At 48.1% G+C, this 27,603-nt stretch overlaps 1 protein-coding gene across 1 annotated transcript in view; it reads left to right on the forward strand.

Moving 5' to 3' along the window:
• Positions 1-8,791: 8,791 nt before the first annotated feature.
• ilk (integrin-linked kinase) overlaps positions 8,792-27,603 on the forward strand; it is an 88,839-nt gene continuing 70,027 nt past the window's right edge. The window contains exon 1 of the mRNA XM_041199782.1: positions 8,792-8,870. The gene's annotated coding sequence lies outside the window, so the exon portion shown is untranslated. The remainder of the gene's footprint in view (positions 8,871-27,603) is intronic.

Raw genomic sequence — 27,603 nt, forward strand, 5'->3', positions numbered from 1 at the left:
CATTTCTAGTGATAGACTGTCCACTAATATTCATTACAAGCCCACCAACCTCCACAGCTACCTCGACTACAGCTCTTCACACCCCGCTTCCTGTAAGGACTCCATCCCATTCTCTCAGTTCCTTCGCATCTGTTCTAATGATGCCACTTTCCAAACCAGTTCCTCTGACAGGTCTTCCTTCTTCCTTGACTGAAGTTTCCCACCCACGGTGGTTGACAGGGCCCTCAACCGTGACCCATCTTCCTCACCTCTGCCCTCACACCTTCCTCTCCCTCACAGAATCATGAAAGGGTCCCCCTTGTCCTCACTTATCACCCTACCAGCCTCCACATTCAAAGGGTCATCTTCCACCATTTCCGCCAACTCCAGCTTGATGCCACCACCAAACACATCTCCCCCCCCTGCCCCCGTTGGCATTCCATAGGGACTGTTCCCTTCGGGACATCCTGGTCCACTCCTCCAACACTCCCAAAACTTCATCTCCCTCCCACAGCACCTCCCCATGCAATCACAGAAGGTGCAACACCTGCCCCTTTACCTCCTCCCTCCTCACCGTCCAAGAGCCCAAACACTCCTTTCAGGTGAAGCAGTGCTTCAGTAGCACCCCCTTCAATTTAGTCTACTGCACTTGCTGCTCCCAATGCACTTTCCTCTACATTGGAGAGACCAAACGCAGACTGGGTGACCGCTTTGCGGAACACCTTCGGTTTGTCCACAAGCATGACCCAGATCTCCCTGTCGCTTGCCATTTCAACACTCCACCCTGCTCTCTTGCCCACATGTCCGCCCTTGGCTTGCTGCATTGTTCCAGTGAAGCTCAACGCAAACTGGAGGAACAACACCTCATCTTCCGACTAGGCACTTTACAGCCTTCCGGACTTAACCATGAACTCTTTCCTCTATCTTCACCCCTTTTTAGTCCCCTTTATTAATTTTTTTATCCACTTAATTTCATTTTTATTCATTTATTCATTGTTTTATCCCCTTGTTTAATCCTTTTCCCCATCCTTTTTCTCCAACCACTGTCCCCTCCCCCACCCCACCCCCAAAAGGGCTATCTGTTACTTGTTTCATGTTGTTCTTTCGCAGAGTGCTTACCCTTGTTTTGCTATTAACACAATCTGTTTTCTGACCTTTATGCCACTATCAGCACCTCCTTTAGTCCTTACCATTACCATTAACACCCTTTTGTCCAAGACATCTTTGTCAATCTCTCCTCAGCCCCCACCCATCAGTGGCCTTATCCAGCTTCATCTGCTCCACCCCCTCCTTAAACAGTATAAATTTCATCACATTTCTACTTTTATTTAGCTCTGAAGAAGGGTCATATGGACTCAAAATGTTAACTCTGTTTCTCTCTCCGCAGATGCTGTCAGACCTGCTGAGATTTCCCAGCATTTTCTGTTTTTATTTATTATAAATGTACCCACATGTTTGTATAATTTCTTATGAGAAATTTGTGCTTTTTATATTATAAAGACACGACACGAACCTGCTCTGCTATTCAATTAAGATAGTGGCTGATCTGTTTGCGGCCTTAAATCCACTTTCCTACCCATTCCCCATAACCTTTGACTCCCTTGTAGATCAAAAACCTGAGTAACTCGGCCCTGAATATATTCAATGACCCAGTCTCCAGTGCTCTCTGGGGATGAGAATTCCAAACACTAATGGCCCCTCATCTCATCTGAAATGGTAAACCCCTTATTTTTAAACTCTGCTCTGTAGTTCTAGATTCACACGAGGGGAAACATTCTCTCAGCATCTACCCTGTCAAGCCCCCTCAGAATCTTATATGTTTCAAGGAGATCACCTCTCATTCTTCTAAACTCCAATGAGTATAAGCTCAACCTCCTCAATCTTTCCTCAGAAGACAACATCTTCATCCCTGGAATCAGTCGAGTGAACCTTCTCTGAACCGTCTCCAATGCAAGTATGTCACTCCTTGAGTAAGGAGACCAAGACTGTACAATATACTCCAGGTGTGGTCTCACCAACATCCTGTGCAATTGTAGCACGACTTCTCTACTTTTATACTCCATTCCTTTTACAATAAAGTCCAACATTCTGTTTGCCTTCCTAATTACTAGCTGTACCAGCATATTGACTTTCTGTGATCATTGTATCTTCTGACACCAAACTGAAACAGGAAGTCAGCAACACACCGTCCACCGGCCCCTGTGCAGTTTCTTTCACCGCTGCTGTCATTGCTGTGTGTGTGTTGAATGTTTGCCCCCCACTTACTGCATTCTGCTCGCCACCCTGTTCCTGACACCTCCCTCTCACCACCCAGTCCCAACCCTAACCTAACCCTTACTCCCTCCCGCTCACCACCCCTTCCCAACCTTAACCCTAACCCTTACTCCCTCCTACTCACCACCCACTCCTGACTCTAACCCTAACCCTTACTCCCTCCTACTCACCATTCCTTCCCAAGCCTAACCTAACCCTTACTCCCTCCTGCTCACCGCCCTCTCCTGACCCTAACCCTAACCCTAACACCCACCTGCTCATCATCCCTTCCCAAGCCTAAACTAACCCTGAGTTTTTCCAGGTAATTCTGTTTTTGTTTTTGTTTTGGATTTCCAGCATCCGCAGTTTTTTTGTTTTTAACCCTTACTCCCTCCTGCTCACCGGCCCCTTCTGTATTTAACCCTAACTCTTACTCCTCCCACTCCCGACCCTAAACCTTACTGCCTCCTGCTCACCACCCACTCTCAACCCTAACCCTAACTCTTACTCCCTCCCACTCACCCCCCTGTCCTGATCTTAACCCTAATCCTTACTCCCTCCTGCTCACCGCCCACTCCCGACCCTAACCTAACTCTTACTCCCTCCCACTCACCGCCCCTTCCCAACCCTAACCTTAACCCTTACTCCCTCCTGCTCACCATCACCCCCCCCGACCTTAACCTTCACCCTTATTCCCTCCCACTCATCTCCCCCTCCCAACCCTAACCGTCTCCCATTCACCACCCCCTAGTGGTAAGAAGGAGGCATTGAGGAATAGGGAATGGGCTGGTGAGGACAAATCACAATTTTATTACTAAACTTTTAACTGGTGTTTTGGGGATCAATATTCTGTGAAAACTGCAATCCTTAATCATGGTAACTTTTTGTGATTCATGTACCAGGACATTGAGATCTCTGCACCGCAGCATTCTGCAATCTCTCTCCATTTAAATAATATTCTGCTTTTCTATTCTTCCTGCCAAAATGGAAAAGTTAACATTTTCCCACACTATACTCCATCCTCCAAATTTTTGCCCTCTCACTAAACCTATCCAAATCACTTTGCGGACTCTTTGCATCCTCCTCACAACTTGGTTTCCTACCTATTTTTATACCGGCAGCAAATCTGGCCACAATGCAGTCAGTATCTTCATCCAAGTCATCAGTACAGAATGTAAATATCAGAGGCCCCAGCACTGATCCCTTTGGAACTCCACTAGTTACAGTTTGCCAACCTGAAATGACCCATTTATCATGATTCTCTGTTTCATATTAGTTAGCCAATCCTCCATATATGATAATATATCACGCCAACACCATGAGCTCCTATCTTGCGCAGTAATCTTTTATGTGGGACCTTTACAAATGCCTTTTCGAAATCCAAATACACCACATCTACTGGTTCCCCTTTGTCCACTCTGCTTGTTACATTCTCGAAGAACTTGAATAAATTAGTCAAACATTGAAAGAGTGCAGACGCGATTTACCAGATCAGTTCCAGGGATGGGGAATTTTAGTTACAATGTTAGGTCAGAGAAGCTGGGGTTTTCCTCTTTGGAGGAAAGGAGAAGAGGAGAGATTTGATAGAGGTGGACAAGATTATGACAGGTTTGGATAAGGTAGACAAAGAATTACTCTTCCCATTGGCTGATGGTACAAGGACTATGAGGACACAGATTTATAATTTTTGGCAAGAGATACAGGGGCATTGTGAGGAGGAGCTTCTTACACAATGAGTGATAATGACTTGGAACTCACTGCCTACGAGGCTAGTGTGGTGGAAGCAGAGACAATCAATGACTTTAAAAGGCAATTGGATGGGCACTTGAAGCAAATAAACTTGCAGGGCTCCAGGAATCGAGCAGAGGGGTAGAACTGACTGGATTGCTCTGTGGGGAGGCAGCATTGACTTGATGGGCCAAATGGCCTCTGTCTGTGCCGTAAACGACTATGACTCTATGATTTCCTTTTCACAAAACCATGTTGACACTGCCTTAAAAATCATGATTTTCTAATTGTCCTGCTGCTACTTCCTTCATAATGGATTCCAGCATTTTCCCAATGACAGATGTTAAGCTGACTGGCCTATAGTTTCAGGCTTTCTGCCCCCATCTTTCTTGAATGGAGGTGTTACATTTGCAGCAATCTGCTGGGACCTGTCCAGAATATACTTTTATTTTTGTTCAGTCTGTTCTGTGACCTTTATTTCTTTAATAATCTATTGGAGCTGTGGCCTCTACTTGCACTTTTATGTCTGTTGGGACTCTTACTGTGAGATCTCCCTCCACCTCTGGTCCATGATTGTTTTCTGATGAAAGAGGCACATCCAAACCCACTATTAGAACTTGCACCACTTTCGTACTCTCCAGTGTTTCACCCCCGTTCTATCAGTCCATGGACCTCACTGTCCTGTGCAACATGATTACTCGCATTACCGCTATACAGTCCTTGATCCACCAGATTTTGTTCCTCAGAACCTTCAACACAAAACACAGTAACAAGGATAGATTGGAGAAGTCGGGGTAGTTCCAAACAGATTTTTGATCTGCAAGAGAGTCAAGGGTTTGGGGGGGCAGGCAGGGAAGTGGAGTTAAGGTCACGGTTAGATCAACCATGATCGGATTGAACAGCGGAGCAGGCTCAATGGGCCGAATGGCCAACTCCTGCTCCTAATTCTTCTGTGTCCTTTGAAGAGAATGTTGAGAGCAGATTTGGTAAAGGTGTTCAAATCTTGAAGGGACTTAACGGAGTAGATACAGAGAAACTGTTCCCATTGGGGGCGAGGGTGCTTTGAAATTCCACCATGTGTTATTTAAATTATTCATTTTAAATAATAGCCCCTATTTACGATTTAAGGTCGATGACAAAACAACAAAAGGTGACATGAGGAAAAGGATCTTTACATAGTGAATGGATCAGGTCTGGAAGGCACTGCCTGAGTGTGTGGTGGTGGGTGGCAGGTTTGATTGTGGCTTTCAAAAGAGAATCGGATCATTCTCTGAAGAAAAAAATTGCAGGGCTATGGGGAAAAGGCAAGAAAGTGGAACGAGGTGATTTGCTGCAGCAGAGAACTGGTATGGACATGATGGGCCAAGTATCCTCCTTGTGTGCTGGAACCATTCAATGTTTCACACCTGACAGGCACAGATATCTGTTTGAAACTATGTTATTAGCCCCTCAGGAATGTGCTTCATGGCTGAAATAAACCTCAGACCTGGCATTTATTCCCAACCCTGACAGCTGTGCCTAGTGTACGGCTTCCATCTAAGCGTAGCTATGCCTGCTGGCAGGTGTTAGTGTGAGTTTGCAGCTGGGGATTTCATCACAGCTATGAGCCATTGCTCAGTGGGGAACACTCTCAGCTCTGAGTCAGAGTTTTGGAAGTTTAAGCAGCATGCAGAGATTTCATTAAATAATGCAGGCTGATGCCTCACAGCAGTGGAGGGAGTGCTGCACTGTCAGAAGGTCAGTACTGAGGGAGGGCTGCATTGTCGCGGGGTCAGTGACAGTGCAGCACTCTCTCAGTACTGACCCTGTCAGAGGGTTGGAGGCAATGTTGGTGATAAGGGAGAGTATACAGACAATCTGGGTGACGAAGGAGAGTTCACTGACAGTCTGGGGGAGGGGGAGGCTGTACGGTCAGTCTGGGGGAGGGGGAGGCTGTACGGTCAGTCTGGGGGAGGGGGAGGCTGTATGGACAGTCTGGGGGAGGGGGAGGCTGTACGGACAGTCTGGGGGTGGGGGAGGCTTTACGGTCAGTCTGGGGGAGGGGGAGGCTGTACGGTCAGTCTGGGGGAGGGGGAGGCTGTACGGTCAGTCTGGGGGAGGGGGAGGCTGTACGGACAGTCTGGGTGATGAAGGAGAGTTTACTGACAGCCCGGGGGGGGGGCGGTTTACGGACGCTCCGGGTGCTGGTGTTATGGACAGACCGGGGCGGGAATTTACAGACAGTCCAGGAGGGGAGTTTACGGACAGTCCAGGGTGGGGGGGAGTTTACAGACAGTCCGGGTTGGGGGGGAGTTTACGGACAGTCCAGGGTGGGGGGGAGTTTACAGACAGTCCGGGTTGGGGGGGAGTTTACGGACAGTCCGGGTTGGGGGGGGAGTTTACAGACAGTCCGGGTTGGGGGGGTTACGGACAGTCCGGGTTGGGGGGGAGTTTACAGACAGTCCGGGTTGGGGGGGAGTTTACAGACAGTCCGGGTTGGGGGGGAGTTTACGGACGGTCCGGGTTGGGGGGGGAGTTTACAGACAGTCCGGGTTGGGGGGTAGTTTACGGACAGTCCAGGAGGGGAGTTTACGGACAGTCCAGGGTGGGGGGGAGTTTACAGACAGTCCGGGTTGGGGGGTAGTTTACGGACAGTCCAGGGTGGGTGGGAGTTTACGGACAGTCCGGGTTGGGGGGGAGTTTACAGACAGTCCGGGTTGGGGGGGTTACGGACAGTCCAGGGTGGGGGGGAGTTTACAGACAGTCCGGGTTGGGGGGTAGTTTACGGACAGTCCAGGTTGGGGGGGAGTTTACAGACAGTCCGGGTTGGGGGGTAGTTTACGGACAGTCCAGGTTGGGGGGGAGTTTACGGACAGTCCGGGTTGGGGGGGAGTTTACGGACAGTCCGGGTTGGGGGGGAGTTTACGGACAGTCCGGGTTGGGGGGGAGTTTACGGACAGTCCGGGTTGGAGGAGGGGTTACGGACAGTCCGGATTTGAGGGGCGGGGGGGGAGTTACACACAGTCCGGATTGGGGGGGGTGGGTACGGACAGTCCGGGTTTTGTGGGGGGGCTTACGGACAGTCCTGGGGGGGGTTAAAGACAGTCCGGGTTTTGTGGGGGGGCTTACGGACAGTCCTGGGGGGGGGCGTTAAGGACAGTCCGGGTTTTGGGGGGGGTTTACGGACAGTCCGGGGGGGTTAAGGACAGTCCGGGTTGGGGGGGGGGGTTACGGACGGTCCGGATTTAGGGGAGGTTACGGACGGTCTGGATTGGGGGGGTTTATGGATGGTCTGGATTGGGGGGGGGGGTTACGGAAGGTCCGGATTGTGGGGGGGTTACGGACGGTCCGGATTGTGGGGGGTTACGGACGGTCCGGATGGGAGGGGTTACGGACAGTCCGGATTGGGGGGGTTATGGACCGTCCGGGTTGGGGGGGTTATGGACAGTCTGGGTTGGGGGGAAAGTTTACGAACAGTCCGGGTTGGGAGGGGGGTTACGGACGGTCTGGGTTGGGGGGGAAGTTTATGGACGGTCCGGGTTGGGGGGGGGTGGTTACGGACGGTCCGGGTTGGGGGGAAGTTTATGGACGGTCCAGGTTGGGGGGGGTTACGGACAGTCCGGATTGGAGGGGGTTACGGAAGGTCCGGGTTGGGGGGGGGGTTACGGATGGTCCGGGTTGGGGGGGGTTACGGACGGTCCGGGTTGGGGGTAAGTTAATGGAGGGTCCGGGTTGGGGGGGAAGTTTACGGACGGTCAGGGTTGGCGGGGAGTTTACGGACAGTCCGGGTTGGGGGGGGAGTTTACGGACAGTCCGGGTTGGGGGGGAGTTTACGGACAGTCCGGGTTTGGGGGGGAGTTTACGGACAGTCCGGGTTTGGGGGGAGTTTACGGACAGTCCGGGTTTGGGGGGAGTTTACGGACAGTCCGGGTTTGGGGGGAGTTTACGGACAGTCCGGGTTTGGGGGGAGTTTACAGACAGTCCGGGTTGGGGGGGGTTACGGACAGTCCGGGTTTGGGGGGAGATAACAGACAGTCCGGGTTGGGGGGGGTTACGGACAGTCCGGACTGGGGGGGGGGTTACGGACGGTCCGGATTGGGGGGGGTTACGGACGGTCCGGATTGGGGGGGGGTTACGGACGGTCCGGATTGGGGGGGGGTTACGGACGGTCCGGATTGGGGGGGGTTACGGACGGTCCGGGTTGGGGGGGGTTACGGACGGTCCGGACTGGGGAGGGTTTATGGACGGTCCGGGTTGGGGGGGGTTACGGACGGTCCGGATTGGGGAGGGTTTATGGACGGTCCGGGTTGGGGGGGGTTACGGACGGTCCGGATTGGGGGGGGTTACGGACGGTCCGGGTTGGGGGGGGTTACGGACGGTCCGGACTGGGGAGGGTTTATGGACGGTCCGGGTTGGGGGGGGTTACGGACGGTCCGGATTGGGGGGGGGGTTACGGCCAGTCCGGACTGGGGGGGGTTACGGACGGTCCGGACTGGGGAGGGTTTATGGACGGTCCGGGTTGGGGGGGGTTACGGACAGTCCGGACTGGGGGGGGGTTACGGACGGTCCGGATTGGGGGGGGTTACGGACGGTCCGGACTGGGGGGGGGTTACGGACGGTCCGGGTTGGGGGGGGTTACGGACGGTCCGGGTTGGGGGGGGTTATGGACGGTCCGGACTGGGGGGGGTTACGGACGGTCCGGATTGGGGGGGGTTACGGACGGTCCGGATTGGGGGGGGGGTTACAGAAGGTCCCGATTGTGGGGGGCGTCTTCGAGATGGACCCGGATTCTCCCGGGTTCCGTCACCCGGCGGGTGAAATGGCGCCGCGCATGCGCAGATCCACCTCCAGGGGCGGGCGGGGCCACTCGGTTTGCGCAGGCGCGCGGTCCCTCAAACTTTCCCGACTTCGGGGCGAATCTGAAGGAGCGGGTAAGGAGCCGGTAACCAGGGGCAACGGGAAACCCGGGGAGGGGGGTAACCAGGGGCAACGGGAAACCCGGGGAGGGGAGGGTGGTAACCAGGGGCAACGGGCGGTGGTCACTAACCAGGGGGAGGGGGTGACCGGCCCGGTGGGCGGGGGGCACTGGGCTTTGCGGGATGAGGTCTTCTTGGGGGGGTCGGGGGCACAAGGTCTCTGTTGGGTGTGGGGGCCCGCGGGGCCTCTAGGGGGGTTGGGGTTGGGGTTTGGTGGAGGGTGGGGTTTTGGGTTTGGGTTTGGGGGTGTTGGGTTAGGGGTTTGGTGTTGGGGGGGTTGATATTGAGTTTGGGGTTTGGTTTTGAGGTGAGGGGGGTTGATGTTGAGTTTGGGGTTTGGTTTTGAGGTGGGGGGGGTTGATGTTGAGTTTGGGGTTGGGGGTTGGCGGGGTGGTTAGTGTTGAGTTTGGGTTGGGGGTTGGTGTTGAGTTTGGGGTTGGGGGTTGGCGGGGTGGTTAGTGTTGAGTTTGGGTTGGGGGTTGGTGTTGAGTTTGGGGTTGGGGGTTGGCGGGGTGGTTAGTGTTGAGTTTGGGTTGGGGGTTGGTGTTGAGTTTGGGGTTGGGGGTTGGCGGGGTGGTTGGTGTTGAGTTTGGGGTTGGGTCTGGGGGTTGAGTTTGGGGTTGGGGGTTGGTGGGGTGGTTGGTGTTGAGTTTGGGGTTTGGGGGGGGGGGTGCTGGGAGGGGGAATGCATTGTTCCGTTGTGATGCTTATGAATATTTTCAAGGCATCGCTTGATAGAATTCTAGATATTAAATAAAGGGATATGGGGATAGTCTGGGAAGATGGCATTGAGGTGGATCTGTTTGATTGATAGAGCAGTTTCAAGGGGCTGAATGGCCTTCTGCTCCAATTTCCTATGTTCACTGACTCAGCCCTTTGTATTTTTGTCATTAAATTGAAATTTGTATTTAATTTCTGCAAAGTGGCTATCATTCAAAAACAGGGCATTAAACAGCACCTTTTGATTATTTTCATGCATTTATTGCCAATCACTAATTGCCTTTGAGAAGGTAGTGGCGAGCCACTCTCTTGAACCACTGCAGTCCATGCGGTGTTGGTACAGTACACCCACCGTGCCCCTTGGAGTGAATTGCCAGATGTGGAATGTGCTGCGTGAGGGTATGGCAGAGGCAGGTTCAGTTAAGGCATTCGAGAGGCAATTGGATTATTATCTGAAAATGGTGAATGTGCAGGGTTACGACAGAAGGCAAGGAATAGCACAGTGAATTGCTTATTGGGAGAACTGGTGCGCACATGATGGGCTGAATGACCTCCTTCTGCCCTGTTACAATTCTGTGATTCTACCATTAGGAAGGGGGTTCCAGGATTTTGACACAGTGATATTGAAGGAACAGCGATATAGTTCCAAGTCAGAATGGTGGAAGGAAGTCTTAACAATGCACTTAGAAAAGCATAGTGTGATTAGAACAAGCCAACATGGTTCTATGACAGGGAAATCCTGTTTCACAAATTTATTCGAGTCTTTTGAGGATGTAACTAGTAGGATAGATAAAGGGGAGATGGTAGATGTTGTATACTTGGGTTTCCAAAAGGCATTCGATAAGGTGCCACCCCATATTAGTATGGTTGGAGGAACGCACAGGAAGCAGAGAGTAGGGATAGATGGGGAATTTTCTAATTCTTTTATGGAATGTGCCAGTATTTGTTACCCATCCTTAATTGCCCCTGAAATGAGTGGCTTCCCAAGTCATTTCAGAGGGCAGTTATGAGACAGTCACTTTGCTGTCGGTCTGGAGTCACATGTAGGCATGCCTAAAGGGCATTAATTAGTCAACTAGATGGGTTTTTATGACAATCAGTGTTAGTTCTCATGGTCACCATAACTATATTCTAGATTTTACGATTTGAACTTAAATTCCACCAGCTGCCATGTTGGGATTTGAACCCATGTCCCCAGAACATTATCCTGGGCCTCTGGATTACTAGTCCAGTGACATTCCCAGCATCTCCTCCTAGTGGAGTGCTGCAAGGATCAGTGCTGCACCCTAGCCATTTACAATCTATATTATTGACTTAGCGACTGAGAGTAATATGTCTAAGTTGCTGATGATACAAAGCTGGGTGGGAATGCAAGCTGGGGGGTGGGGGGTGGCTGTAGATGGAAGAGATGGCTTATAATGTAGGAAAGTGTGAGGTTAATCACCTTGGTTGTAAGAATATAAAAGCAGAATATTTTTTTAAAAGGCCTGAAACTTGTAAATGTTGATGTTCAGAGGAATTTGTGCTCGGAGAAGGAACTCAAAAGTTAGCGTGGACATACAGAAAGCAATTAGGAAGACAAGTGGTATATTGGCCTTAATTGCAAGCGGATTGTACTACAGGAATAAATATGTCTTGCTCCAATTGGTGAAGCCACACCTGGAATACTGTGTGCAATTTTGTTCTCTAAATTGAAGGAAGGATATGATTGCATTGGAGGCAATACAACGGGATGAGAGGCTGAGTTAATGGTGTCTATATTCTCTCGTGTTTAAAAGAATGAGAGGTGATCCCATTGAAGCATTCAAGATTCTGAAGGGGCTTGATTGGGTAGATACTGAGAGATTGTTTCCCCTGGCCAGGGAATCTAGAACATGGGGGTACAGTCTCAGGATAAGGGTGTGATCATTTAGGATTGAGATGAGGAGCAATTTCTCAACTCAAAGGTGCATGGATTTTGGAATCCTCTATCCCAGAGCTTTGTGGATCCTCCATTATTGAATACATTTAAGGTTGATACAGATGTATTTGGTCTCTCAGAATCAAGGGATATGGGGAGTGGAGGTGAAGCCCAAGATCAGCCATGGTCATATTGAATGGTGGAGCTGGCTGGATGGGCCTTGGAGGGGAACTTGCAGGTGGTGGTGTTCCCATGCTTCTGTTGCCTTTGTCCTTTTAGGTGGGAAAGGCTGTGGGTTTGAAACTAACTTTGAAAGATAACAGGAATGCAGCCTCAGAAATTTGGTGAGGTCAGATGAGATCATCTGCACTTCTTTTGCCGGCTGAACAAGTTGATTGGGAAAGGCAAAATCTGCCAGAAGTGCCCAACGTGAAGCTATCCCTTGCTGCTGGTGCAGGATGATCTCTGCTGAAGCCATGTTTGCAGGACTGGTGTCTGCTTTGGAACTTCATTGGTATCTTTGCTTTTCCATGTGATGCTGGGGATGCATTGTAGACACCAGAGATGGAAGTTATTGAGCCATTTTCTTGGTAGGAGTTGTAGAGCCAGAGACAGACTTGCCCAGTATTTGCATTTCCCTTTCGAGTGTATAGAATGAATCCAGAGGAAGGGCAGGAGCCCCTATTTCTGGAACCAACTCAGTTGTAGGAATTGCCGGAAGGTGGTTGCTTACAGTTGCCTATAGGTCTCCACTGCAGTGCCTTTTACTCTCCCGAGCCAGACCAACAAGGCAGTGGGTACTATTTGATCCGTTGTTGAGACCTGGCTGATGGACACCGGGGTGTGCCCACATGCTAATGAGCCTGTATATCACATCTCTTGGCGGGGTGCCAAGGTTCCTCCAAGATCCCCTGCAGTTGTGCCTTGGGACATAAGACCATAAGACATAGGAGCAGAAATTAGGCCATTCGGCCCATCGAGTCTGCTCTGCAATTCAGTCATGTCTGATAAGTTTCTCAACCCCATTCTCCCGCCTTCTCCCCGTAACCTTTGATCCCCTTACCAATCAAGAACCTACCTATCTCGGTCTTAACTACACTCAATGACCTGGCCTCCACAGCCTTCTGTGGCAATGAATTCCATAGATTCACCACTCTCTGGCTAAAGAAGTTTCTCCTCATCTCTGTTCTAAAAGGTCTTCCCTTTACTCTGAGGCTGTGCCCTCAGGTCCTGGTCTCTCCTAATGGAAACATCTTCCCCACGTCCACTCTATCCAGGCCTTTCAGTATTCTGTAAGTTTCAATCAGATCCTCCCCTCATCCTCCTAAGTTCCATCAAGTACAGACCCCGCATCCTCAAATGTTCCTCATATGTTAAGCTTTTCATTCCTGGGATCATTTTCGTGAACCTCCTCTGGACCCTCTCCAGGGCCAGCACATTCTTCCTCAGATACGCGGCCCAAAATTGCTCTCAATATTCTAAACGTGGTCTGACCAGAGTCTTATAAAGCCTCAGCAGCACATCCCTGCTTTTATATTCTAGTCCTCTCGAAATAAATGCCAACATTGCATTTGCCTTCCTAACTACCAACTCAACCTGCAAGTTAACCTTAAGAGAATCCTGGACTAGGACTCCCAAGTCCCTTTGCACTCCAGATTTCTGAATTCTCTCCCCATTTAGAAAGTAGTCTCTGCCTCTATTCTTCCCACCAATGTGCATGACCTCACACTTCCCCACATTGTATTCCATCTGCCACTTCTTTGCCCATTCTCCTAACCTGTCCAAATCCTTCTGCAGCCTCCCTGCCTCCTCAATACTACCTGTCCCTCCACCTATCTTTGTATCATCTGCAAACTTAGCCAGGATGCCCTCAGTTCCTTCATCTAGATCATTAATGTATAAAGTGAAAAGTTGTGGTCCCAACACTGACCCCTGCGGAACTCCACTAGTCACCAGCCGCCATCCTGAGAAGGACCCCCTTATCCCCACTCTCTGCCTCCTGCCAGACAGCCAATCTTCTATCCATGCTAGTACCTTGCCTCTAACACCATGGGCTCTTATCTTACTGAGCAGCCTCCTGTGCGGCACCTTGTCAAAGGCCTTCTGGAAGTCCAAGTAGATAATTTCCATTGGCTCTCCTTTGTCTAACCTACTCGTTATCTCCAAGAATTCTAACAGATTTGTCAGGCATGACCTCCTCTTGGTGAAACCATGCTGACTTTGCCCTATTTTATCATGTACTTTCAAGTATTCTGAAATCTCATCCTTAATAATGGACTCTAAAATCTTACCAACGACCGAGGTCAGGCTAATCAGCCTGTAATTTCCCATCTTTTGCCTCACTCCCTTCTTAAACAGGGGGGTTACATTAGCCATTTTCCAGTCCTCTAGGACCCTCCCTGACTCCAGTGATTCCTGAAAGATCACCACTAACGCCTCCACTATCTCTTCAGCAATCTCCTTCAGAACTCTGGGGTGTAATCCATCTGGTCCAGGTGATTTATCCACCTTCAGACCTTTCAGTTTTCGTAGCACCTTCTCCTTGGTAATGGCCACCATACTCACCTCTGCCCCCCGACTCTCTTGAACTTTGGGGATGTCACTCATGTCTTCCACTGTGAAGACTGACGCAAAATACCTATTCAGTTCCTCTGCCATTTCTTTGTTCCCCACTACTACTTCTCCAGCGTCATTTTCCAGTGGCCCAATGTCCACTTTTGCCTCTCTCTTACCCTTTATATATCTAAAAAAACTCTTGCTTACAATCTTCTTTTATATTACTGGCTAGTTTGCCCTCATATTTAATCTTCTCCCTCCTTATTTCTTTTTTAGTTGTCCTCTGTTGGTCTTTGTAGACTTCCCAATCCCCTGGTTTCCCACTGCTCTTCGCTGCATTTTATGCTTTCTCTTTAGCTTTTATGCTGTCCCTGACTTCCCTTGTCAGCCATGGTTGCCTCGTCCTCCCTTTAGTATGTTTCTTCTTCCTAGGGATGAATTTTTCTGTGTCTCCCAAATTACTCCCAGAAACTCCTGCCATTGTTGTTCCACTGTCTTTCCTGCTAGGCTCATCTCCCAATCAATTCTGGCCAGCTCCTCCCTCATGCCTCTGTAGTTGCCTTTATTCAAGTGTAATACCAATACATCTGATTCCAGCTTTTTCCTCTCAAATTGCAGGGTAAATTCTATCATATTATGGTCACTTCCTCCTAAGGGTTCCTTCGCTTTAAGCTCCCTTATCAAATCTGCCTCATTACACATCACTAAATCTAGAATTGCCTGTTCCCTAGTGGCTCCACCACAAGCTGCTCCAAAAAGCCATCTCGTAGACATTCCACAAATTCCTTTTCTTGGGATCCACTACCAACCTGATTTTCCCAGTCTACCTGCATATTGAAATCCCCCATGATCACTGTAACCTTGCCTTTCTTACACACCTTTTCTATCTCCTGGTGAATCTTGTGCCCCACATCCTGACTACTGTCAACTCTACCCACACAGATTCTACATCATCTGACCCTACATCATTTCTTGCCATCAATTTAATTTCATTTCTTACTAACAAAGCAACCCCACCCCCTCTGCCAACCTGCCTATCTTTTCGATAGGATGTATATCCTTGGATAAAAACAAAAAAACTGCGGATGCTGGAAATCCAAAACAAAAACAGAATTACCTGGAAAAACTCAGCAGGTCTGGCAGCATCGGTGGAGAAGAAAAGAGTTGGCGTTTCGAGTCCTCATGACCCTTCAACTGAACTAGGTGAATCCAAGGAAGGGGTGAAATATAAGCTGGTTTAAGGTGTGTGGGGGGGGGTGGGTGGGTGGGTGGGGGGAGGTGGGGGGGGGGTGTTGGTGGGTGGGTGGTTTGGGTGGCGGGAGAGAAGTGGAGGGGGGGGTGGTGTGGTTGTAGGGACAAACAAGCAGTGATAGAAGCAGATCATCAAAAGATGTCACAGACATCAGTGTTGTCTGTGACATCTTTTGGTGATCTGTTTCTATCACTGCTTGTTTGTCCCTACCACACCACCACCCCTCCACTTCTCTCCCCCCACCCAAACCACCCCCCCCCCCACCCCCCCCCCCCCCCACACACACACACACCTTAAACCAGCTTATATTTCACCCCTTCCTTGGATTCACCTAGTTCTGTTGAAGGGTCATGAGGACTCGAAACGTCAACTCTTTTCTTCTCCACCGATGCTGCCAGACCTGCTGAGTTTTTCCAGGTAATTCTGTTTTTGTTTTGTATATCCTTGGATATTTCGCTCCCAGTCCTGATCCCCTTGCAGCCATGTCTCCGTGATGCCCACCACATCGTACCTGCCAATTTCAATCTGCGCCACAAGCTCATTTACCTTATTTCGTATACTGCGTATAAGGATGCACTACAGAGCAGGGTCTGTCTATAGGCAGGGGAGACTAAAGCACTCGGCTCCCTCTTTGCTATAAGCTAGCCAGTGGCAGTTGACCATGCAGCTGGACTTGATGCTTTCCATCACCTTGTGGCAAAACCACTGACACTAGGAATGAAAACAATTTCTCAACTATCTACCTGCATCATGGGCTCTGGTCTCTGAAGTGGGGTTTGACCCCACTTCAGTCAAGAGAAATTGTAACTTAATTTTAAAAACAACTTGGTCCATTTGCGTTATCAGACTCAAATCCTTTTGGTTGATTTGTGAACGATCAGTTTGCTATTATGGCTGGGGTGAATTGGTGACAAAATGATTTAATCTGCAGTCTGCTAACCAAGTTTGCCAGCACCACACACAGACATTTGATAGGGTTGGTAGAGAGAAACTATTTCCTCTGGTATGGAGAGCCCAGAACGAGGGGACAGAACTTCAAAATTAGAGCCAAGCTGTTCAGGGATGATGTCAATAAGCACTTCTTCACACAAAGGGGAGTGGAAGTCTGGAACTCTCTCCCCCAAAAACCTTGTGGATGCTGGGGATTAATTGAAGTTTTCAGTAGTAAGATTGAAAGATATTTGTTAGGCAAAGGTATTAAGGGTTATGATGTTAAGGTAGGTAGATGGAATTAAGATACAGATCAGCCTTGATCTAATGGAATAGCGGAACAGACTGAAAGGGCTGAATGACTTCCTGCTTCCTATGGCTGTGACTTTGCCGCATTTTACATGGTTTTTCCAAACTTCAAATTCATTCGAACATTAAGTGACAAACACTCCCACTACCTAATTAAGCCACTTTGCTATTTGTATTTTATAGTGACCTTGCAGTAACAAAATAATCTCGTTTTACATCTGGTTCCGATAATAGAATTGTGTCTTTCCTCCATTATTCGAAAAAAAAAACAGCTTTCAGTTAGGTCATTTGGTGATTTCGTTCTTGAGCAGTGTGAGATTTTGTCTGATATTAATGTTTGAAGGAGTATGCAGCAAGATGTAGAGAGCCTGCAGAGTTTGAGGCCCAAAAGAGGGGGGGGGCATGGATGGGGACGCTTTTAACCTTTAGAGTAGTCTGACAGAGAGCAAGCAATAAACTGTTCACTCTATATAAAAACAAAAAAACTGCGGATGCTGGAAATCCAAAACAAAAACAGAATTACCTAGAAAAACTCAGCAGGTCTGGCAGCATCAGCGGAGAAGAAAAGAGTTGACGTTTTGAGTCCTCATGACCCTTCGACAGAACTTGAGTGAATCCAAGGAAGGGGTGAAATATAAGCTGGTTTAAGGTGGCGGGGGGTAGAGAGAAGTGGAGGGGGTTGGTGTGGTTGTAGGGACAAACAAGCAGTGATAGAAGCAGATCACCAAAAGATGTCACAGACAACAGAACAAAAGAACACATAGGTGTTAAAGTTGGTGATATTATCTAAACTAATGTGCTAATTAAGAATGGATGGTAGGGCACTCAAGGTATTGCTCTAGTGGGGGTGGGGGGAGCATAAAAGATTTAAAAATAATGGAAATAGGTAGGAAGAGAAAAATCTATATAATTTATTGGAAAAAACAAAAGGAAGGGGGAAGAAACAGAACGGGGGTGGGGATGGGGGAGGGAGCTCAAGACCTAAAGGCGTTGAATTCAATATTCAGTCCGGAAGGCTGTAAAGTGCCTAGTCGGAAGATGAGGTGTTGTTCCTCCAGTTTGCGTTGGGCTTCACTGGAACAATGCAGCAAGCCAAGGACAGACATGTGGGCAAGAGAGCAGGGTGGAGTGTTGAAATGGCAAGCGACAGGGAGGTTTGGGTCATTCTTGCGGACAGTCCGCAGGTGTTCTGCAAAGCGGTCACCCAGTTTACGTTTCGTTTCTCCAATGTAGAGGAGACCGCATTGGGAGCAATGAAAGCTGTAGACTAAGTTGGTGGAAATGCAAGTGAAATGCTGCTTCACTTGAAAGGAGTGTTTGGGCCCTTGGACAGTGAGGAGAGAGGAAGTGAAGGGGCAGGTGTTACATCTTTTGCGTGGGCAAGGGGTGGTGCCATCGGAGGGGGTTGAGGAGTAGGAGGTGATGGAGGAGTGGACCAGGGTGTCCCTCACTCTGCCTGTCAGTCACACGGAACAAGAGAGCATTGGAGAGCCAGACTGGGGCAAACATGTCACCCAGCCAACAGACTACAAGCAAAATATCCTTGCACCTTTTTAATCTCCATCCTGTCTCCGAGTCAGGAATCTCTTGTGGGGAGGGGGATCTGTGTAGCTAAACAGCCAGGTTGTTAATTTCTAAGTAACTGAACTAGTTCTGCAGTCTAAAAACAAACAAACTGCGGATGCTGGAAATCCAACACAGAAACAGAATTACCTGGAAAAACTCAGCAGGTCTGGCAGCATCGGCGGAGAAGAAAAGAGTTGACGTTTTGAGTCCTCATGACCCTTCGACAGAATTTGAGTGAATCCAAGAAAGGGGTGAAATATAAGCTGGTTTAAAGTGTGTGGGGGGGGGGGGGAGCGGAGAGAGAGAGAGAGAGAAGTGGAGGGGGTTGGTGTGGTTGTAGGGACAAACAAGCAGTGATAGAAGCAGATCATCAAAAGATGTGACATCTTTTGATGATCTGCTTCTATCACTGCTTGTTTGTCCCTACAACCACACCAACCCCCTCCACTTCTCTCTCTCTCCCCCCACCCCAACCCCCGCCCCCCCCCCCCCACACACACACACACACACACACACACCCACCCACACACACCTTAAACCAGCTTATATTTCACCCCTTTCTTGGATTCACTCAAGTTCTGTCGAAGGGTCATGAGGACTCGAATCGTCAACTCTTTTCTTCTCCGCCGATGCTGCCAGACCTGCTGAGTTTTTCCAGGTAATTCTGTTTTTGTTTCAATTCTGCAGTCTGTTCACTGGCAGGAGATAACCAGTATTCATCAGGAGGAGAAAGCCAGTGTTCACCACTGTTCACCGGGAAGAGGCAGCCAGTGTTCACCACGGTTCGCCGGGAGGGGGCAGCCAGTGCTCACTGCTGTTCACTGGGGGGAGGCAGCCAGTGCTCGCTGCTGTTACTGGGAGGAGGCAGCCAGTGCTCGCTGCTGTTCACTGGGAGGAGGCAGCCAGTGCTCGCTGCTGTTCACTGGGAGGAGGCAGCCAGTGCTCGCTGCTGTTCACTGGGAGGAGGCAGCCAGTGCTCGCTGCTGTTCACTGGGAGGAGGCAGCCAGTGCTCACCACCATTTGCCGGGAGGAGTCAGCCAGTGTTCACCACCGTTCGCCGGGAGGAGGCAGCCAGTGCTCACCACTGTTCGCTGGGAGGAGGCAGCAAGTGCTCCTCAACAGTTCCCTGAATTCACCTGTGAAAAAGAAAAGAAAATTTTGCATTTCTGTGGTGACTTTCATGACCTCAGGACGTCCCAATGTGCTTTACAGCCAATGAAGTACTTTTAAAATGTCACTGTTACTGTAATGTTGGAAACGTAGTAATCAAATTGAGCACAGTAAGATCCCAGAAACAGCAATGCAGGTGACCTGTTTTAATGATAATTGCTGAAGAGTAAATAATAGACAGCACATAGGACAAGGGTCGTGTATTCTTCCATTCGTTGTCCTGGGATCTTGTACATCCACCTGAGGGATCTTGGTTTAACTTTTCATCAAAGAACAGCACCTCTAATATTGTGGCAATCCCTCAGTTCAGCACAGAAGGGTCTGTGTTCTGTACTCAGTTGTTTGGAGTGGGAACTGAACCTATGACTGTCTGACTCAGAGGCAAGAGGTGCTATCCCCTGAGCCAACCTGACACCCAAAGGAAAGGAAGGGCAAAACAAAGTCAGTGACTGAAAACTCCTGAGTATGTTAGAGACAAGAGCCTGGGTTCAGCAGCAGATATTGTCCATCAGTGTCTGGGAGAAACCATCTAGTTGGACAGATGTTCCAGAGGTTGTGGTAATGTTCGCGAGTGAATTGCATCAAATGGCCCTAGATGCTTTGAAAAACTATTGGATTGGGCTGGGCTGGGCTGGGATAGGCATGGTAAACATGAGTGTACACTTCATTTCACAATGCCTTAAACACCACAGGAAACCTGTCCTATGTTCCTCGTACTGTGACTCACTGGCTTAGTGATCACAGCGATGTATCTCTTTCAAAAATCATGTTTGTTGAAAAACCTCATCCTGATTTCAACTGGGCATTTCTCCCCACTTGGTCATCCTTATCCTCATGCTCTGTTTTCAGTCCAGTCCTGGGTCTAGTCGGCCTGTGGGTTCAGACCAAGTCCAGGCTTGCTCCGGGTCTCGTCTTGCACTGGAGTGGGGGGTATGGGGGGCTGGGGGCCAGGGGCCAAGTCAGTGTGGCAGTGTTTGGGAGCAGGGGCTGTGGAAGTTTTCTCACCCTTTGCACAAACCTCTGAGCATTTGGTCCTGAGAAGTATGTATTTTAATGATGGGAAATAGAGAGGGCTTTTAAAAATGAGTTGGAGTGAGTGACTGTCAGACTGTGTAAGACATAAGAGTGACGGCATGCTACTGCTTATAGGTCAAGCAACCGATATTTAAGTGCAGCAGGGAAAACCTGACATATATAGATAAAGAGAGTGGGCAGAGAGATCACAGGCACCAGTTAGTGCAACACTGACTGTAAAAAGCATCGTGTTACTCTGTGAAGTATTAATGTTTCCCCATCCATTGAATTCTAAATCCTCACCCTCATTCTTCCTTGACCTCAGTCTCTATTGATCCAGCTTGTGCTCACCACTCTTCTGACTCTGGTCCACCTGTGAATTCTCACCGCATTGCCCTTCTCCCACCCCCACCCTCACCCCCAAATCAGGTAGCAGAGCATTTAGCCATCTCACATCCACTCTGCACTGCGCTCCTGAACCCCATCCACGTCACTCCATCTTTGTCTTTCAGAACCTCGAACTTCAGCCGTGCCAATGGTACCTGGGGTCTGTGACCCTCACTCTGACCCTCCCCTAAGAAGTTTAATGCATTAAAGCAGCAAGTCACTGAGCTGCAACAGAAGCTGCCCTGGGCCAGTGATATTCACTGTTACAGAGCACTGTTATTCTGTGCAAAGAAATCTCCTCCAACAGTTCTCCTTAGAGCAGAGAAGGTTAAAGGGAGATTTAATTGATGTGTTCAAAATTAGGAAGAGTTTTGATAGGGTAAATAAGGAGAAACTGTTTCCAGTGGCAGGAGGCTCAGTTGCTCGATTTAAAATAATTAGCAAAAAATCCAGAGGTGAAATGGAGGGTGTTTTTTTGCACAGTAAAGTTGTGATCTGGAATCCACTGCCTGAAAGGCTAGAGGAAGCAGATTCAGCACTAGTTCAGTACAGCATTCAGTGTCGGTTTACGTTGTGTGCTCAAACTGGAGTGAGACTGATGCTCACAATCCTTCTGACCAGAGTGCTATCCACTGAGTTACAATACCACATCAGGTATAAAACTCCCTTTTCAGGGCATTTTTCAGCTCCTCTCTGACTTGCCCACACCACACAGGTTGGTAGGGTATCCTTTTTATTTATTCTTTGATGAGATGTGGGCATTGTTGGCAAGGCCAGAATTTGTTGCCCATCCCTAATTACCCTTGAACAGGGTGGCTTGCAGGGCATTTCACAGGACAGTTAAGAGTTATCCACATTGCTGTGGACCTGGACTCACAAGTAGGCCAGACCAGGTAGGGACAGTAGATTTCCCTTCCTAAAGAGCATTGCTGAACCAGATGGGTTTTTAACGACAACCGATGATAGCTTCATGGTCATCATTACTGAGACTAGCTCTATACTGAGAGATTTATTCATTAAATTTAAATTTCACCAGCTGCTGTGGTGGGATTTGAACCCATGTCCCCAGAGTGTTAGCCTGGACCTCAGGAAATTACCATTACACCAGATTGTCCTGAGATCAGGCTGTGCTGCTGGTAAATGTCGATGTAGAGGGCCTCTGAGTGCGGGTGAAGGAGTGAGGGGCAGGTAGTCCTGAGAAATATGTATTTTAATGATGAGAAATAGAGAAGGCTTTTAAAAATGAGTTGGAGTGAGTGACTGTTGGACTGTGTAAGACATAAGAGTGACGGCATGCTACTGCTTATAGGTCAAGCAACCTATATTTAAGTGCAGCAGGGAAAACCTGACATATATAGATAAAGAGAGTGGGCAGAGAGATCACAGGCACCAGTTAGTGCAACACTGACTGTAAAAAGCATCGTGTTACTCTGTGAAGTATTAATGTTGTAACTATTCCAATCACTAACTCTTGTTAAGTTTATAATATTTGTGTCAGCCTTTTAGTGCTTCCCCCGCCCCATTGCAAACCTACTATCCCATTTGACCTGGGCATAGCCTGTGCCTGGGCCAGACTCACTGGGTCCTGTTTGCCTTATGCTCTGTTTTCAGTCCAGTCCTGGGTCCAGTCGGCCTGTGGGTTCAGACCAAGTCCAGGCTTGCTCTGGGTCTCATCTTGCACTGGAGTGGGGGGTATAGGGGGCCGGGGGCCAGGGGCCAAGGCAGTGTGGCAGTGTTTGGGAGCGGGGGTTGTGGAAGTTTTCTCACCCTTTGCACAAACCTCTGAGCATTTGCGGGAGCCGGGTGGGAGGGGGCAGTGGGCTGGGCTGAATGGACTCCCTTCTGCTTCTCCGGAGAGTGTAGGGATGTTGGAAGCCGGAACTCTGGGATCCACATAGAGCCTCCAGGGACTGGGAGCCCCATCACCCAGGGCAGGGCAAGAGTGGAGGGAGAGAGACTTGCATATACATAGCGCCTTTCACATTAACCTCAGCAGCTCCATTAACACAGTAAAACACAGAGATAAAAACAAAAAACTGCAGATGCTAGAAATCCAAAACAAAAACAGAATTACCTGGAAAAACTCAGCAGGTCTGGCGCCAGAGCTGCTGAGTTTTTCGAAGTAACACAGTAAAACACCCTGCTTTACGGGAGCAATTTAAAAAACAAAATGTGATACCTAGCCACGCAAGGAGATATTCGGACAGGCGACCAAAAGCTTGCTGAAAGATTTTGAGGAGTGTCTTAAAGAGGGAAAGAAAGGGGTGGGGAGGTGGAGAGATTGAATCCCAGAGCTTGGGGCCCATGGTGCTGAAGGTATGGCTGCCAGTGATGGAGTGATTACAGTTGGGGTTGTACAAGTGGCCAGAATTAGACGAATACAGAGTTCTCGGAAGTCCTGGGGCTGGAAGAGAGACTGAGAGGTGAGGCAGACCATGGCATGGAGGGATTTGAAAACAAGAATGAAAATTTTAAAGTCAAGACATTACGTGGCCAGGAGTCAGTGTAGCACTATTAGCGCAGGGTGATAGGGAAACAGGATTTGGTATGAGTTATGATTTGGTGAAAGGTTATCTGGGATAGGCAGGAATGTGAAGTTGAGGTTAAAAATCAGATCAGCCATGATCTTATTGAACAGCGGAGGAGGCTTGAAGGGCTGAGTGGCCTACTCTTGCTCCTAATTTGTATATTGTGAGTTAAGAGGTGTCCCTCATCAAATTGGGCTCACATCCTTTTTCAGCACATTTTAAAGGTTTGCTATGTGTATCTGTCACCCCCTCCAGCCCCCCGCCTTGCTGGGCAATGTCAAGCCTGGGTTCAAGTGCTTCCAGGTTGGAGGGTGGAAGGATGAAGGAAGAAGAACATTCCACTGCCTTGAAAAGAAACCTTCCACCTCTGAGCTATGATTTAAAATGTGCCCTTTGTACCTCTGGGTACGTCTGTTGGTCAAGTTTAACACTTTCACCCGTCAGACAGCATCAGCTGCTGTTCTCTGTGTTCCTGGGTTTAACTCCCTAAGGGTGTTTAAAAAAAATAGTTCATCACAGTCTTCCTTTTAAAATCAGTAGATTCATTTCTGCAGGTAACCTGTTCGTGGCATTTACTCACGGGATGTGCTTAACATTAATTGTTTTTGGCAGCTCCTAAACCTTGCCAAGTGTCTGCAATGTATACTGAGCACAGTCTGATTGCTGGACATGGTTCGGAATTCATTGCTTTTTTTTGGATGGCCCTTTTCTACCCAGCTCTGAATTTGTGCAGATACTGATTCCCTGCCGGGTTTCAGTACAGTTCATTGAGGCCTATCAGAGCCCTGGCCGCTCAGTTACACAGGGAACCTGGAGTATCAGAAAACATGATGGGCAAGCCCAATTGTGTCCTGGCACGCTCTGCTTTTGCAGCAGAAATCCCTGGATAAAATTTCAGTGTAGGAGCTCAAGCGGACTCCACTTTGATGAACATTGGTGAACCTGATGCCAATCCAGAATCACACTACGATTTGTGTATCAGCCAGCTGAGCAGTTTAAGGAGTTCCCCAGTGCAGCATTTAAAAAATTTGGCTCCAATCTCTGATTCTGAAGCTATAAAGGGCATTTGATAAGGTGCCACATCAAAGGTAACCACCCAAGATAAGAGCTCATGGTGTAGGGGGTAACATATTAGCATGGATAGAGGGTTGATTAGCTAACAGGAAACTGAGAGTAGGCATAAAAAGGATTTAAAAAAGGGATAAAACAATGAATAAAAATTAAAAAAGAGATTAAAAAAGGGGTGAAGATAGAGGAGAGAGTTCATAGTCTGAAGTTGTTGAACTCGATGTTAAGCCCAGATGTAAAGTTCCTAATCAGAAGATGAAGTGCTGTTCCTCCAGTTTGCGTTGGGCTACATAAATGGGTCTTTTGCGGTTTGACAAGCTCTAACTGGTGGAGTGCCACAGGGATCAGTGCTGGGGCCTCAACTATTTACAATCTACATCAATGACATGGAGAAGGGAGTGAATGTATGGTAGCTAAATTTCCGATGATAGGAATGTAAGTTGTCAAGAGGTTGAGAGTCTGCAAAGTGATAGAGATAGGTTAAGTGAGTGGGCCAAAATTTGGCAGATGGAGTATAATGTGGGGAAATGTGAACTTGTCCACTTTGGCAGGAAGAACAGAAAAGTAGCATATTATTTAAATTGAGAAAACTTACAGAATTCAGTGGCCCAGAGGAATCTGGGTGTCCTGGTACATGAATCACAAAATGTTATTATGTAGGTACAGCAAGTTATTAGGAAGGCAAATGGAGTGTTGATGTTTCTTGCAAGAAGATTGGAATATAAAAGTCGGGAAGTTTTACAACAGCTGTACAGGGTCTTGGTGAGACTACATCTGAAGTACTGTGTACAGTTTTGGATTCCTTATTTGAGAAAATATATAATTGCTTTAAGAGCAGTCAGAGAAGGAACACTGGACTCACTCCTGCGAAGAAGGGGTTGTTTCATGAAGAAAGGTTGAGCTTTTACTTACTGGAGCTTAGAGAAATGAGAGGTGATTTTATTGAAATATATAAGATCCTGAGGGGACTTGACAGGGTGGATATCCAGAGGATGTTTCCTCTTGTGGGGGAGATTAAAACTAGAGGACAGAGTTTAAAAATAAGAGGTCTTACTTTTAAGAGACAGATTAGGAGAATTTTTTTCTCCCAGAGGGTGGGTAGAATGGAGAATTCCCTTCCCCAGAAAGGAGTGATGACTGCGTGTTTGAATTTATTCAAGACGGAGTTAGACAGATTTTTGTTAGGCAAGGGAGTCGAGAGTTGTGGGGAGGCAGACAAAGAGTAGAGTTGAGACCGCAACTTTTTCAGCCATGATCATACTGAATGGTGGAATAGGCTCCTATATTCCTAAACTTCACTATTGGCAATGACCTCATCAGAACAACAGCCTCCAACATGTCTTGTCCTCCTGAGGGTTTAAAGTATAAATCACCAGGTCTGACAGCATCTGCGGAAAGGAACACAGTTGACATTTTTAGTCCGTATGACTCATCAGTTCTGATTTTTTATATATATTTTTATTTATATATTTTTTTCTTTTCCCACCTATTTCCATTATTTTTAAATGTATTTCCATCCATTGTTTTATCTCTAACTTCTAGCCAATTTTGATCCCTTCCCCCCACCCCACCCCCACTAGGGCTATCTGTCTCTTGCTCGTCCTGCTTTCTACCCTTAATGTCCCCATTAGCACATTCCTCAGCTAATATCACCACCGTCAACACCCCTTTGAACCTTTTGTTTATGACATCTTTGGCAATCTCTTCTTTGCCTCCACCTATCACTGGCCTTCTATCCAGCTCTACCTGCCCCACCCCACTTCAACCAGCTTATATTCCACCTCATTTCTATATTTCTTAGTTCTGATGAAGAGTCATACGGACTCGAAACGTTAACTGCGTTCCTCTCCGCAGATGCTGTCAGACCTGCTGAGTTTTTCCAAGTATTTTTGTTATTGTTTCAGATTTCCAGCATCCGCAGTGTTTTGCTTTTATTTGCATTAGAGAGGACTGGGTTGCCTGGGCTGGCAAGCTCTGTGGGCCGCAGTGTGGAACCTCCCTTGCTGCAGAGTCAGGCCCAGCATTTGGGGAAGGATAGAGAGACAGATCATCTGTCATGAGTGAAAAACAAAGTGCTGGAAATGCTCAGCAGGACTGGCAGCATCTTCTTGAAGAGTCATATTCGACTCAAAGTGTTAACTCTGCCACTCCTGAATTTTTCCAGCATTTTCTGTTTTTCAAATTTCCAACATCTGCAGTATTTTGCTTTAGTTAATTTGTGCTTAATGATGTTGGTTGAAGAATAAGTATTACACCCGGGGAGAACTTGCTGCTCTTTTTTGAACGGTGCATTGGGATCTTTTACATCCACCTGTGAATCACAGAATCTTTACAGTGCAGAAGGAGGCCATTCGGTCCATTTGAGTCTGCACTGGCTCTCTGAAAGAGCATTCAACTGAGTCCCACCCCCCTGCCTTATTCCCATAACTTGCACAATCTTTATTTTCATATAGCAATCTAATTGCCTTTTGAATAGCTCGATCAAACCTGCCACCACTACCCTCTCAGGAAGTTCATTCCAGACTCCCAAACACCCTGTGGGTGAAAAAAACATTTCCTTTCAACACTTTTACTCCTTTTGTCAATTATTTTGAATCTGTGCTCTCTAGTTCTTGATTTTCTCTTGAGTGGGAATAGTTTCTCACTATTTACCTTGTCCATACCCCTCAGGATCTTGAATATCTCTATCAAGTCTCCTCTCAGCCTTTTTCCAAGGAAAACAGTCCCAACCTCTCCAATTTATCCTCATAGTGACAGTCCTTTATCTCTGGAATCATTCTTGTGAATCTCCTCTTGTTCTTTCTGCAATGCCTTCACATCCTTCCTCAAGTATGGCACCTAGAACTGGACACATTACTCCTGGTGAGGCCTAAATAGTGTCTTATACGAGTTCAATATGACCTCTTTACTCTTGCACTCAATGCCCCTATTAATAAAGCCTAACATACAACGTTATTAGCTGCTCTCTCAATATGCCCTGCCATCTTCAATGACTGATGTACATATGCACAGAGGTCCCTCTGATCCTGCACCTCCTTTAGAGTTTCTCCCTTTATTTTATACTGTCTCACCATATTTTTCCTGCCAAAATGAATCACCTCACACTTCTCTGCATTGAACTTTATCTGCCACTTGTCTGTCCAACTCACCAACACGTCTATGCCCTTTTGAAGTTCAAGACTATCCGCGCCACAGTTGACAATGCTTCCAGTCTTCCTACCATCTGCAATACCACAGCCTAGATCATTAATATATATATATCAGGAAGAGCAAGGGACCCAAAACTG

The sequence above is a fragment of the Carcharodon carcharias genome, chromosome 11 (assembly GCF_017639515.1).
Source record: "Carcharodon carcharias isolate sCarCar2 chromosome 11, sCarCar2.pri, whole genome shotgun sequence".
NCBI lineage: Eukaryota > Metazoa > Chordata > Chondrichthyes > Lamniformes > Lamnidae > Carcharodon > Carcharodon carcharias.